This window comes from Nothobranchius furzeri, chromosome 7 (genome assembly GCF_043380555.1).
Source record: "Nothobranchius furzeri strain GRZ-AD chromosome 7, NfurGRZ-RIMD1, whole genome shotgun sequence".
Taxonomy (NCBI): domain Eukaryota; kingdom Metazoa; phylum Chordata; class Actinopteri; order Cyprinodontiformes; family Nothobranchiidae; genus Nothobranchius; species Nothobranchius furzeri.
In genome coordinates, this window is record NC_091747.1 from 53,828,634 (window position 1) to 53,842,179 (window position 13,546).

A 13,546-nucleotide genomic window follows, 5' to 3' on the forward strand; every position below is an offset into this window, starting at 1 on the left:
CTGTGGAAATTGACATGTCCTAGATGCGGCTCACGGCTAAAGTAGAACCCAGTGCGACCTTTAGTGACGTGGCGGGCCGCTTCTGGGACGTGTTTGAATTGATCCACGCCGCGGCCAGTTTCGATCAACCCATATAATATAATATAATAGGTTCTATTTAAAGGGACAACGTTGTGCACCGCTGATGCCTCCAGTGGGGACCCGGCTTTAAACAGAAGAATGAATAAACCTAATTCCTATTGATTTAGTCATTATGTTGGAATTTATGATTTCTTTTGTTTTACTCGTCTCTGTCACACAGAGGACGGCGGATTCACCTATTTCAGTGTGAAATTAATTATTTATCTGCTGCTCAAAGAGACTCGGATGTCTTTCATTGCTCAATTGATAAGTGATTTTTGATACAATGGCTCAGCTGAGTTTATTGTTTAATAATGAATTTTTACAAAGTGCGTTGACTTTTAGGGCTTCACAACATTGAAAAAACATGCAATTATAATATTGTTATTTAATATTCTGTTAATATTGTTGCAGATAAAACCCACATTTTCACTTCTTTGAGTTCTGCTTTCAGAAAAGTACAGTTTCCAAAACACGTCTTTTTGGCCACTTTCATTCAAACCAGGTCAGTTATGTTAGGGTCCATCAGAAGTATGTTTTGGATGGACCAAGTAAGAGAAGCTGTGAGCTGAACATGCAAACAGAAAGCTACAGGCTGACATTGTTCACTGCTGTTTCCTTCTACATAATGTGAAGAAAAAGAGCTGAATGCCTTGTTTCAACAGACAGTCACAAACAATGAGGGTCTCCAGAGTCTCTGCTGTTGAATACAGGAAAATAAAAAAGGAGTGCGGAAGAGAAGTGGCAGAGGAAAATCTGCCAAACTGGAAAGCTTCTTAGCAAAAAGGACAAGTGAACAGGCAGTGCAAATGAAATTCACCAACCTGAAAGCAAACGTTAACACCTTTGGCACCTTAAGCCAAGGAAAAAGGGTGGAGTGAGGTCTAAAACCAACACTCACAATGGGGACAACAACCAGTAAAACCAGTACAAAACAAAATAAAACCAGGACAACAATTAATTCCAAACAATACCAGATTTTATAACAGCTTTACATTTTTGACATTATATAAAATATAAACTCTTGACTCATTCGTCATTTTAAACTATAACCTCTTGCTTTTGTGGTTTGTGGGCATATTGAGAAATAAATAAACACTGGAGGCAGAATGACAAGAAGTAGATAGAAAGGCAACATAGAAAATTTAATATTAGCCGCCAGTGTTGGGAAAGTTCATTTAAAAAACAAACTAGTTCAAAGTTCAGTTCATGCATTTTAAAATGAACTAGCTTGTTTTAGTTCATAATTTAAAAAAATTTTTGAACTAAGTTCACTTTTCCAAAAACAAACTATAGTTCTTTTTGCTCACATATATATATATATATATATATATATATATATATATATATATATATATATATATATATATATATCTTATTGAATAATTTTCCAATAGTTGTCACCCGTTCAGTCCACACTCATACCCAGCTGCAGTTATATTCTCAACAACATGAGGAAAACCTTATTTTAATGGAAAATTATTAAACAATCTTAGGAAGCAGGCTGAGGTAGCAAACTCAAAGTGCAATATTAAAAGTGCAAAACAATACAAATGTATAATCTTTCAGTTAAGCCCCTTTTCGATTTTTCTGAATGAACTTTGACTCCTGCACACAGCATAGAGCTAGAAGAGTAGACCCCGCACCAACCGCTACTGCCTATGTTTGGCCGTATTTGCGGGTTCTACTTTTTATAAACTTTATGGTTAACAGGATGTTTTAGCTAGGCTTTAGCTCCAGAAAAGCTCCGTGGAGATCTGGAGCTAGAAAGGCAAAAGAACGTGTTCATAAACCTGTTCACGCACGCCAGGACAAACGCACTCACTTTTACGTTCGTCAGGCAAAATAAGAACAAGCTCAGTTCACGTTCACGAAATAAACGAACAAATTCACGAACGATCATCAATGAATGCGTTCGGGCACAGCACTGTTAGCCACAGACATCATGTCTTGTGGTTTGCAGATATTCAAGGGTCAGCCATCATAATGACTATGGACTTCCAACGTTTTAGAGCAAAGAGGTGTTTCTATTTCAGAAGATTAGATGTCAAGAGAATTGTTCTGAGTCAAATTTGTTGCGTTACAACATCTTTAAGTTTGAAAACCTCACTTCAGATATTGTCGGACATGTATGGCTCAACGCAAAGCAACAGTTACATGCTGATAACTTTAGATGCAGACATAAAACATTTAAGAATAGAAGGAGGTAGCTGTAGTGGTGGGCTGCGGTAAAGCGCTAGCCTTGCAAGCCATCCTATACATGTAAATATATAGTCTGGCCACAATGATCTCTCATGGGGTAGAATCTACTGTTGTCTTTCAAACTGTCAGCATGCAGCTGGACAGAGCTAGGACCAATCAGAGCAACAAACATGTATTCATCACTATGGAAATCAGTCGACGAAGGAATTACATCCCTTTTTTGAAACAAAGGACTTAAGTACCTCCATCTGCTCAAGTTTTTGTTTTCTGTTGCATCGGTTGCACCATGACTGGGGTGAAGTATCAAGTGATCTTCTGGCTTTACAACATCTTTCAGAAGTGCTTGTCAGTGGCACTTGAGCCACTTCATGGTGCTGACCAGAAGTTCTTTCACATACTGCTCCACAATGGTCAGCTCCAAATGCAGTCTCTCCAATGTACCTTTCAAGGAACCAGCTATCTGTCCCCTGCATCCTTCAGCTGTTGAGTGAACACAAAGGGGAAGTCATCGGAGTTTAGAACCTTAATAAGAAAGTATGATGGGTGGTGATCCTTCAGGGTGCTGCTTACTTGGTCCAGGATGTTACGATCCCCGGGTCTAGCTGTCCCATCCTGCGGAGGTCCAGCGGCCCCATGGTCTCTTCAGTCGTCTGTTTTTACCGCACGGAGAATCAGCACCCTGGAGAGCAGCGCTTCAGCCACGCTCGGCTGGTTCAGCACCATGGAGAGCAGCATGCCGTGGATCCTCACCGGCCCAGCTGAAGCGGGTCAGAGCTTGATGAACTGCCTTTAAAGACTGGTGCTTGTCACCCGTTCGAGGAGGGTGTCAGATTCTGTCTGGTGCTCTCCATTCAGAGCGTTAGAGCGCTTTTGTCCGTAAGAGACTTTATCAGTGGGTTAAATTCCCTTTGTGTAAAGCTTTATAAGCTACACTGAGCTTTAGAGCTCTTAACTGGCCTTAGCTGGTCTTTCATGGTTTTAGGAGTTTTATAAGCACTCTCAGCTTTGGTGCCTATCTCCAGCGGTCTACAAGCAATCAGGTGGGGTACACTCTGGACAGAGAGCCAGTCCATCGCAGGGCAACACAGAGACACACAAGACAAACAATCATGCACACACACACTCACACCTAAAGACAATTTAGACAGACCAATCAACCTAACAGTCATATTTTTGGGCTGTGGGAGGAAGCCGGAGTACCCAGAGAGAACCCACGCATGCACAGGGAGAACGTGCAAACTCCATGCAGAAAGACCCCAGGCTGGGAAGCGAACCCAGGACCTTCTCACTGCAACAGCTCTAACCACTGCACCACTGCACAGCCCCTTGATGTAGAAATATGATGCAGAAATGGAGGCCAAAATAAACTAACATTCCCCCTATTGGCTGGTTGCGGTACAAGATTTAGGTCCCGCCTTCTTCATGTAATCTAAAGAGACTTTCTCCTGACAAAACAACAAAAGCAATATCTCTCAATTAATGTATTAGTTACTGACTTTATTGGTAAATATCTTCAGCTTTTTCCTATACATTAGATTTAATTAGCTTAAAGCTTTCCATCTTACACTAGCAGAGAAATGCCAATAGTAAACCAGCACAGATGGGGGGGGGGGGGGGGGGGGGGGTAAGCCTGGCGTAACATGGCACACTGATGGCCCTCTCTAATTACCGTTTCAGTCATCATATCTACTCTTATTTAATCCTGCTTTGTGGAGCTAGTAAACAACCTTCTTAATAATCTTACTATAATTACATACTCCACATCACACCACATCACACTTTAAGAGTAATGACTGAAAGTGAAAATTCCTGATTACTGAATTTGTTAGTTCAGTGCTCCAAGAGTGACATGTGCAACCTCCTGCACATGATCAGTGTTTTATTATCTCCAACTGACAGTAGGGCATTGTTATTCAGGATGCTGGAGCTGTTTAATATGCATGGACTCACTAATTACAGCCCTCGTGCTCTGATGCTGTGGCCTTGAGACCATCATGCAAATGGAACTGGCTCACAAATTCATGCGAGCACACATGTCCGAATTTAGACATGTCGCTAAAACACCAGCACAGAAAGCTTGAGTCAGTTCTGACGCTTTGTTGACGTGTCTGATTGTGTGTAGGTTGGAAGGGAACATATGCCTTAACAGATAACCAAAAATCCCTTAAGAAATGTTTGGCACACTAAGCTTTGACTAAAAAGACAAGAGATTGTCTTGCCAAGAGAAAAGTGTGATGACAATTGTTGCATCACATTCTTGTTTTATCATGGGAGGCTCTGGTGCTGTTAACGCCTCCAAAGCTGGCAGCAGTAAACAGAGCACGAAGGCTGTAGCATGCTGTCACTCAGTGTCAGTGAGTAATCGGAAGTCTTCCCTGCTGCCTCTCTAATCAACCATCCATTACACTGCTGTTGTCAGCTCGCCATAGAAACACCGCCATGGCTCACACGTGTGTTCCACGCCCAGTCGTTAATCTGCACGATGTACGCTTTCTCTTCCAGACTTTCCACTCTCAAACAAGGTCATCAAGATTATTTGCACACTTCCCTTCATTCTTTCATTTTTATTGATGGTGAACTGGTTAATTTATTCCTTTGTCAAAATTTTAGCATTTCCCTGCTAGAGGTCCCAAGGTCATAGCTGAAGTGTCGAGAGGACTGAGCATTGGCAATTGCGCCAAATCTATGGTAGGCTACCAACTCTCACTGGGCATTAGGCGATCTTCCTCCATCAGTGGCTTCAAAGCTAGAATGAAGCAGTGGTTAGCTTCAATCTGTTAGTGGTCATTTATTCTCCTTATCTGGTGGTAAAGTTTTTAATATTACAACAAAGTCAGATTTCATTGTATTGTAGATTTTAAGGTATAGCGCACATGTGTCATACACAAGGCCGCGGGCCAGTTGTGGCCCGCCGAGCATTTTAATGTGGCCCGTGAGATAAATATCAAAAATATATTAAAACTGCCCCGCTGGCCAATTTTACCGCACTACAACTCCCATGATGCTTTGCGGCGTAAGCATGGAGCCGAAGCGCCCCCTCCTTTGTGTTTTTTCCAGCTTCTGCTCTGCATTAGTGATGGGAATTCCGGCTCTTTTGGCTCGGCTCCCAAGTGGCTCCTCAGATTTCTGTTGCGTAAAGTACTTTTATAATGAAAATAATGCAAAACTATATGTAAAATGATTTACTAATGTAAAAAACATGCTATATAGTAAATATATATCATGTCTATGGATTTAATAACTGAACACTTTAAGAAATCTCCACTTTCCGACTGCTGGCACTCATTTTCTCACCGTCTTCGTCGCACTCTCCTCTCTCTCACTCGCCTTTTTCCTCCTCCTCATTCCCTCTCGTCTCCCTCCACCAGCATGTGCTCTGCTGTGTGTCTGAGTCTGATCCTCCCTCTTCCCCGCCCCTACTGCTCTGTGTGTGGACAGTCTGGACACGCAGTTACGCATGTTGACCAATCGCCTGTAGCTTTCACCAAAGCAAGAGGGGAGGGGAGGGGACGGCTCCCAATGATGAGCCGGCTCCCGTCGTTCACTTCGAAGAGCCGGCTCTTAGAGCCGATTTGTTCGCGACCGACACATCACTACTCTGCTGCTCCGCTGTCTCGGACAAACTAAACACTCCTCTCACTCAGCGCTGAGTTTACTCAGCTATTTTCTGACATTGAAGTCCACAAACTGAGATTTTAACCGCTCAGTAGTGTTCACGACTGAAAGAGAAAGTTTTCCAACTAACTTCCAGACAGAGCTGATATAACTCCAGGGAGCGGCGACACGCTCAAATCAGCATGACTCTGTGGCTGCTGTAGTTTTTATTTTTCCTCCCCGACACACAACAACGTGGTCAAGCTGCTCAGACATGTTCATCAGCACAAACCAATGTGAGCACATGTTGTCATCTAATGGTGTCGTTATCATGATGAAGTTAAACAAAACAACAGGAGTCTCCTCCTCAGCTCAGAGCTCAACCCCATGATGCAGGTATCTGGCTGGAACAGGTGAGCATCACAGTAAATCAGTGGAGCAAACTGAGCTTTAAACATGCTCTTTTTCTGCTCCAAAACATGAAAGTTAACAGGTGAGATGTTGCATTTTCATTTAAGATAAAATGATATTTTTATTTTGTTGTTGGCCCGTGAGAAAATATTTAACCTACAGTAAACAGGAAGTGGAAAGGCTGCAGATAGATGAATAGAATAGAAAATCCCTTCATTGTTCCTCAGTGGGAAAAGTTAGATAGCAGCGATGACACTTATTACAGGAGAAAAAGGAGAATAAAAAAAAGAAAAATGAACAAACAACAAGAAAACATAAATCCTGAATAGACTTTAAAAATGCTGATTATACCACAAGTAATGAATACCACTGATGCGTTTTATTTAAAATGGACTTGCTCGTGTGTAATTTGGTTGTTCCACATTCAGTGTTAATGCAGAAATAAGTTTGTTTCCAAATTAAAGGTTCTAAATTGCATATATGTTGATAAAGAAAATGTGCAAATTATCCGTCACTTTTTCTAAAAATATTAAGTTCGGCCCGCAACTTCGTCCCAGATTTTCATTTCAGCAGTGTGAATTTGAGTTTGACACCCCTGGTATAGTGGTTGCAGCAAATGCAATGAGCTAAGCTAGCTTTAACATTGATCTCAGTGGGTTAGATACTTGAGCAGTTTCATATTCGACACCACTATGCAGCCCTCTGCTGTACGGCTGAACGATTTTAGGAAAAGATTGAATCGCAATTTTTCTAGCAAAAATTGCGATTTCAGTTCAATTCATGATTTTCTGCAAACAAAGGTTTAACACTAGCCTGCCAAGCCATCCTGTAGATCACATGTGTCAGACTAGGGCTGCCAACTTTTGAACATTTCAAAGAGTGAGACGGGATCATGGGGTTGAGAGCGGACAATTCGCTGACTGTTTAAAGCGGGGGAGTCTATTAATGTTGAAACTTTTTGTGCTCTACATTTTATTTATTTATTTCTACTCTGTACGGAAGAGGATTAGAGCCACTGACAAGGAAAAAAATAAGAAAAGAAAGAGAATTCTGACTTTTTTCCCAGAATTCCCTGTCAGAATTCCGAGATTAAAATGCTATAATTAATATACGGTAATCTGTTTATTTCTGGCCCTACGCACTGTGCGTGATGCGCGTTTGGGGAGCGCAGACGCTGGTTTAGCGTGAGAAATTGGAGGTGTGGCGTGAGAGCGTGTGAAGAGGGTCAAATGCGTGTGTCTCATGCTCAGTGCATGAGAATTGGCAGCCCTGGGACTAACCTTTGCTCTTATTTGTATTGCTATTATTGTATGTCTGACTCATTTGTCTGGTTGTGTTCAGCGTTCCTTGATTAATAACAGGAATGGACTAAATGATTCAATAAATCAGAATTCTTAAAGCACTCTTTGGTCTTCCTGTACTTTTTCCTGTTGCAAACCTTGTTTCTTTAAACACAAAGGAACAACTTATGGGCCATTCCCATCTGTACCGGGTCGGCCCGGGCCGGGTAGCGTAGGTTGTTTACATATCTGGGTAGCCTGGAATTTTCCCGGGCCAACCAAGGCTCATTCTCGGCCCTCTTCCCGAGGGGTACTGCTTCAGGCCGACCAGGGCCAACACGCCCACTGCTGACAGCAAAATCACACCTTCCATTAGAGCAAGCCTCTGATTGGTGGGTAGAATCAGCCCATTCACACCTTCCATTAGAGCAAGCCTCTGATTGGTGGGTAGAATCAGCCCACATGGGCTTAAGGCAAGGATGTGTGGAATCAACCGGGCCAGGCTGGGGCCAACTGGGGCTACCCGGCCCGGGCCGACCCGGTACAGATGGGAATGGCCCATAAGGGAAGCTTGGAGCCTTCAAATCAGCTAAAGTTAGCAAACACTCATCTGCACGGCTCAGAAACCTTCTGAGAGTCTGTTGGGATTTTAAGTATTGGCAAGCACAAAATCTTCTTTGAACAAGGACAGCTTTACATGGAACTACTATGCTGTTATTTAATAAAATGCACATTTGGAAGCAACCCAAAAGCTGCTGATCTGGATTCAATGTGCTTGTGAAAATTTGTACTATATACAAAACAAAAATGTTGTTAAAAACAGCCAGTCTGCTTAGCCATGAGTTCTGCCTTTAATAAAAAGTTAAATTGATTCTTTTAATCTTTTTGGGCCATTGCTTGTTAACTTGGAGGCTTTTCCCTTGAGAGATCTGAAGCTAAAACTAATAGCGCTGCATCCAAATTGTTCCTGAGCTCTCAGCAGGATTTCTGCTCCTGAAGCTCCACGGCTCTGCGGCTACCAGAGGGGCAGATTACAGCTTTGTGCATGCTTTCTGCTATCTGCAACCTGCGCCATGGGTGGTTTTCACACCCACAGAGTGGATCAGTTATCCCGTCGCAGTCAACTCAACAGGACTGGACGATTTTTAAACAGTCATAAAATCAATGAAAGAGGGCGTGTCCTTTAACCTTCTGCAGAAGACTTTTAGACCATCTTTGCTCTAGTTCAGTAGTAGCTGTTTCAACCAAGGAAATACTTCTTTAAATTTGACAAGAGCAAGAAAGACAAAAAGTTTCACTTTACCAAATCTGACTTGCTTGGTGGTTGGTGCTGTTTTCTACCGAGCTGGCGTGTCGTGTTCATCGCTAAGCAGCATGCCCTGAATCTAAGAGTGCCCTAAGGCTGTTCTGATGTGGATGAGATAAAAACATGGAACAGCTGTTTTTGCTTGGATGTAGAAGACACTGGTTAAACAATAATAATAATAATAATAATGCATTGAACTTATATAGTGCTTTTCTAGACACCCAAAGACGCTTTCACACACTCTCATATTCACACACTGCTAGTGATGGTAGGCTACTTGTAGCCACAGCCGCCCTGGGGAGGTCTGACAGAGGCGAGGCTGCCATTTGGCGCCGTCGGCCCCTCTGACCACCACTAACACAGGCAAGTTGGGTGAAGTGTCTTGCCCAAGGACACAACAGCAGGATACCCCTGGCGGGAGCTGGAATCGAACCCATGACCCTCCGATCATGAGGCAACCCGCTCTACCACCTGAGCTACTGCTGCTTATTTAATATTTACCATTCTGTTTGCAAGGCATTCATTAAACTCCATTTTTTCCCCATTTTTACAAAATTAGAAAAAAATAAAATATAACAAGAGATGAGAGGCAGAAAAAATTGTGCGTTTTATGAATGGATGACCCCATAAAAACACTAGAGGTCAACTGGATAAACCATATGCATTCATGTTTCTCACACAGCAAAATAAGATTTGCTGTTTTTATTGTAAATCTTTACAATTTGTGTCTTTTTGGGACAAAGCAAAGCAATCAAAGGTTGAAAAGTTGCCCGATTATATCAATAAATAAACAGGCTAACACATGTGAGCTTGTAGCGATAAATCCTTGCTTAGGATTCCTTTTTCATGTCCAGTGTAGTGGTCTCCACTGAAGCATGAGAAATACAACTCCTACTAGTTGTAATGCCATGTCTGGTCATTTGTTTGCTATGGTTTTAGCTGGCCAATGATGTTTTGTACAACGTTTGACCCCAATAGATCTGCATCACCAGTAAAACCCATCAGCTGCATGAGAGTCCTCCAAATGTTTGTAGGCTATTTATTGAGTGTATATTTCTTCATTTTACCTTCAAAGGTTTGGGAAAAGAGCAGCATGTACATATATTTTTATATAGAAAGAGAAACAAAACAAACTAATGAGACTTTGTGCTTAAATAAAGGTTAAAGATCATTAAATTCTTCAGTTCTTTAGAAGCTGTGCTTAGTTTAAAGGATCTAGTCTCTTTTTATGACCAAAGTTCGGAAACAAAAAGAGTTTAATTCAGACTGAGCTGAAGAGCAAAGTAGATTACCACTATAAACTCCATTCTCAATCATTCCACTGCAGTTCAATCAAACACGGTCAATGTTATGTCTCCCATGTTAAAACTAATACTGTATTTAAATAAATGACAATATTTGGAAGATTAATACTGGAAAACTCCCAGAATTGTAAACTAGAAATTCACAAGAGAGCTGGTGAAAACAAATGCAAAGAACATGGCATGATGCTGTAAACGTAAGGATCTGACATCTGACTGAGGATGCCAGAGGACTATTTAATGGTTAGGGAGATGATTTCTGAGTGAAGGCAGCTTTGGTTAATTAACAGATGAAGGTTTGGTGGCAACATGCTGACTGAGTGGGAAGTGGATGGGAAACAATGAAAAGTGACAAGGGAAACTAAAGAACCAGAGAAAAAAGAAAAACTATGAAAAAATAAATAGGTTTAAAATAAAAAAAGCTAAAGTAAAACAGTGGAAAAGCACCATACCATGACAAGCAATTCACCAACAGCAACACCACAATGAATCCAATTTTAAAGAAATGTGTACGACTCAGTTTCACCATACGATTAGTCCAGGAGAAGTATTTATTTAATAGATTCCCAATGAGATCAAAACCCTCTTTTCAAGAGAGATAAAGCAGCAAATATCAAATCCCATTTACAAAGATTACACAATAGAACACTGGCAAAAAATACAAAGAACATATATATTATTGCTGGATATGCTACAGCTAGCTGTAATGTATTAGCCTAGTGAACTAGACCAAATTCTTGCATTGTAAAGAATGGTCTAGGCATGCTCCATTGAAACCTCAGCAGCTCCTACCAGGACTCTGGCTAGCCAATCACAGCTCTCTAGAGGGGTTTCAAACACATAAAGAGCTGTGATTGGTCCATAATGGTGGGCCAATCATAGTGCTCTATCTGCCTAGTGAACAAATCACAGAGCTTTATCCGCTTTGTGGGCCAATCAGGGCACTCTATATGCCTGGTGGGTGGGATGATGCAACAGAGTGAAACAAGAGTATGTCACATTCATTGTCCAGTGGAATGTGGAGATCATTTGAAAGACAACGGTAGAACCCGCCCCACAACCGAGAGCCGTCAATGGAGCGTGGCCAGATTAAATAATACATTTATTTAGTCTGGCTTGCCAGGCTAGTAATGTATAGGATAATGGAACATCATTTCAACAATTCACTTTAAAGGTGTGGAGCACTGAAAAATATCTTTTAATGATTATTTTTTATACAATTGGTCAGAGTTTTTCTTGCAGGCTGAACATGAAAATAGTCTCCTACACCTATCTCCTGCGTTAGCTTCTGATATAAATAGACAGTGAAACTGTAGGTTAAGAAAATCCTGACAGATCTACTTCACACTGTCACTTAACATTCATGGATTCACCCATCTTGACTCACAACGGGGAAGGCTGTTGTTGGTTTAGCGTCCAGGAAAAAGCAGAGAACCTCTCGGCTAGTAGAAGCTAACTGCTAGCATTAGCTACTCCACCACATGGCAAAACTCCTCCAGGCTTGTGTTATTTGTGGAGAAAAAAATATCAACATTGCAAAGTAAATGGAGTCAGTAGAGTTGCTGTTAGCCAATCAGAGGAGAGATGTCCAAATATCAGGAAATAAGACTCCAAATCATCTGAAGCTCTCCTCTGATCTGACATTCTTCTAAATCCTGAAACAGGGCTTTTTGTACCCAGCGTACAACTTACAAGGCATTCAGGCCTACTACAAGAGGCCATGCAAATGTATTAATTACACGACTGAACCACAATGTTGTGTCTACCAATAGAGGGCAGTATAGGATAGGAGAACATAGGTTGGAGGAGAGGATGTGCGACTTGAGGGATGCCTGATGCTTGGTATGCTTGACGCATTCACTTTCCGCTTGGTGATGCGGCTCGCGGATGGAACTCGCTTCACATCTCGCAGCGTTTATGGTTCGTGCGGCTTGTCTCTGCGGGGAGCCAATATTCTCCCAAACTGTAGGGGGCAGCATGGAGCTCTACAACATGCACCCAACACTACACCATAGTAGAAGTAAAAATTACTGTTGTTTACAACATGGCATTCCAGCAGTTTTAACAGCGTCCTCGTCTTTTCCGACAGTGCGAGCTATTTCTCTCCAAGAATTATTAACAACATTTTGATCACTGTGATCTTTGAGAGCTGAATCATACAAATGTCTGTATTTACGAACCTCTGCCTTACTAGTTCATGCCAGTCCGCCATGTTTTTCCGCGTCCATCCATCCGCGTGGTTAGAAAATTTCCTAGGTGCGCGGTGCGGAAAGTTTGGGCCGTGCGGAGGCGCGGTGGAGGGGCGTGGTTGTTAAAATGAAGCAAATTTGCCGCGTGGAACCGTGCGAAGCTCGCGGACGCGTCAAGCATAAACCAAGCATGACTACTACATGTGACACAGATTAAATTTGGAAAGCTTGGACAAGAAATCCTGGCTACTTGTGCTATTTCCTGGTACAACAGCCAACCTGAACACACACCTTTAAAACTTTTGTGTTAGGCTTTATTATGTAATGTCATCATCCTCTCCTTCATCCCATTATGACTAGCCATTAGCATGTCAATCTAGTAAGAAATAAAGACTATTTTAGAAAACTGAGTTGAAGTTGTGGTTTAAGATCTGTGTTATAAAAGACAAACTAGACAGAAATGAAAAGTCACTCACTTGAAAAAAAAAAACATGCAAATAATAAACAACGAGGGTATGCCACCACAAGCCCTAGATAACAGGTTATATTAACAGTTCCTAAAATTTCCATCAAATTCAGGGAGAGTTTTTGTAACGGGGAGAAAGTAAAACAAAAGAGGAAAAGCAAAAAGAGGGGAGAAAGAAAATCAGAAAAAAGACCAAGCTGCCTCAGCACACAATTTTACAAACTCATTCTGCTTGGGGGGCTGTTGATCGTCGCACTGCACAAAAAGGAATAACCGAATCAATGATCCTTAACGTGAATTTCCAATCGACACAGTCACACTGTGGCAGCAACTTTGGGAGTGCAACAAACTTCTCAGGACGACTCACATTTCCATTAGCATATGTTCAGCCAGACATTTTATTGCCTGCCTCAATTTTTTTATTGCTCCAGCAGATGTTCTTGTGGCTATCATCAAAGAGATTTATGCAAGCTGATTACAGCCAAAGAGTCCCCAGAAGTGAATAAACATATTCAGGCCGGAAATGGAACCAGCCGCCGTCTGCAGGGTCTTCTCTGCTTAAGTCCTTAGTTTCACCTCCATCAGAACAGATAGTGGGAAAGTGCTGGGATAGAAGAAGAAAATCTGACATTTCCATTTAAAAGTTTATTTTATCAAATTAATTTTAATTCTCCTGT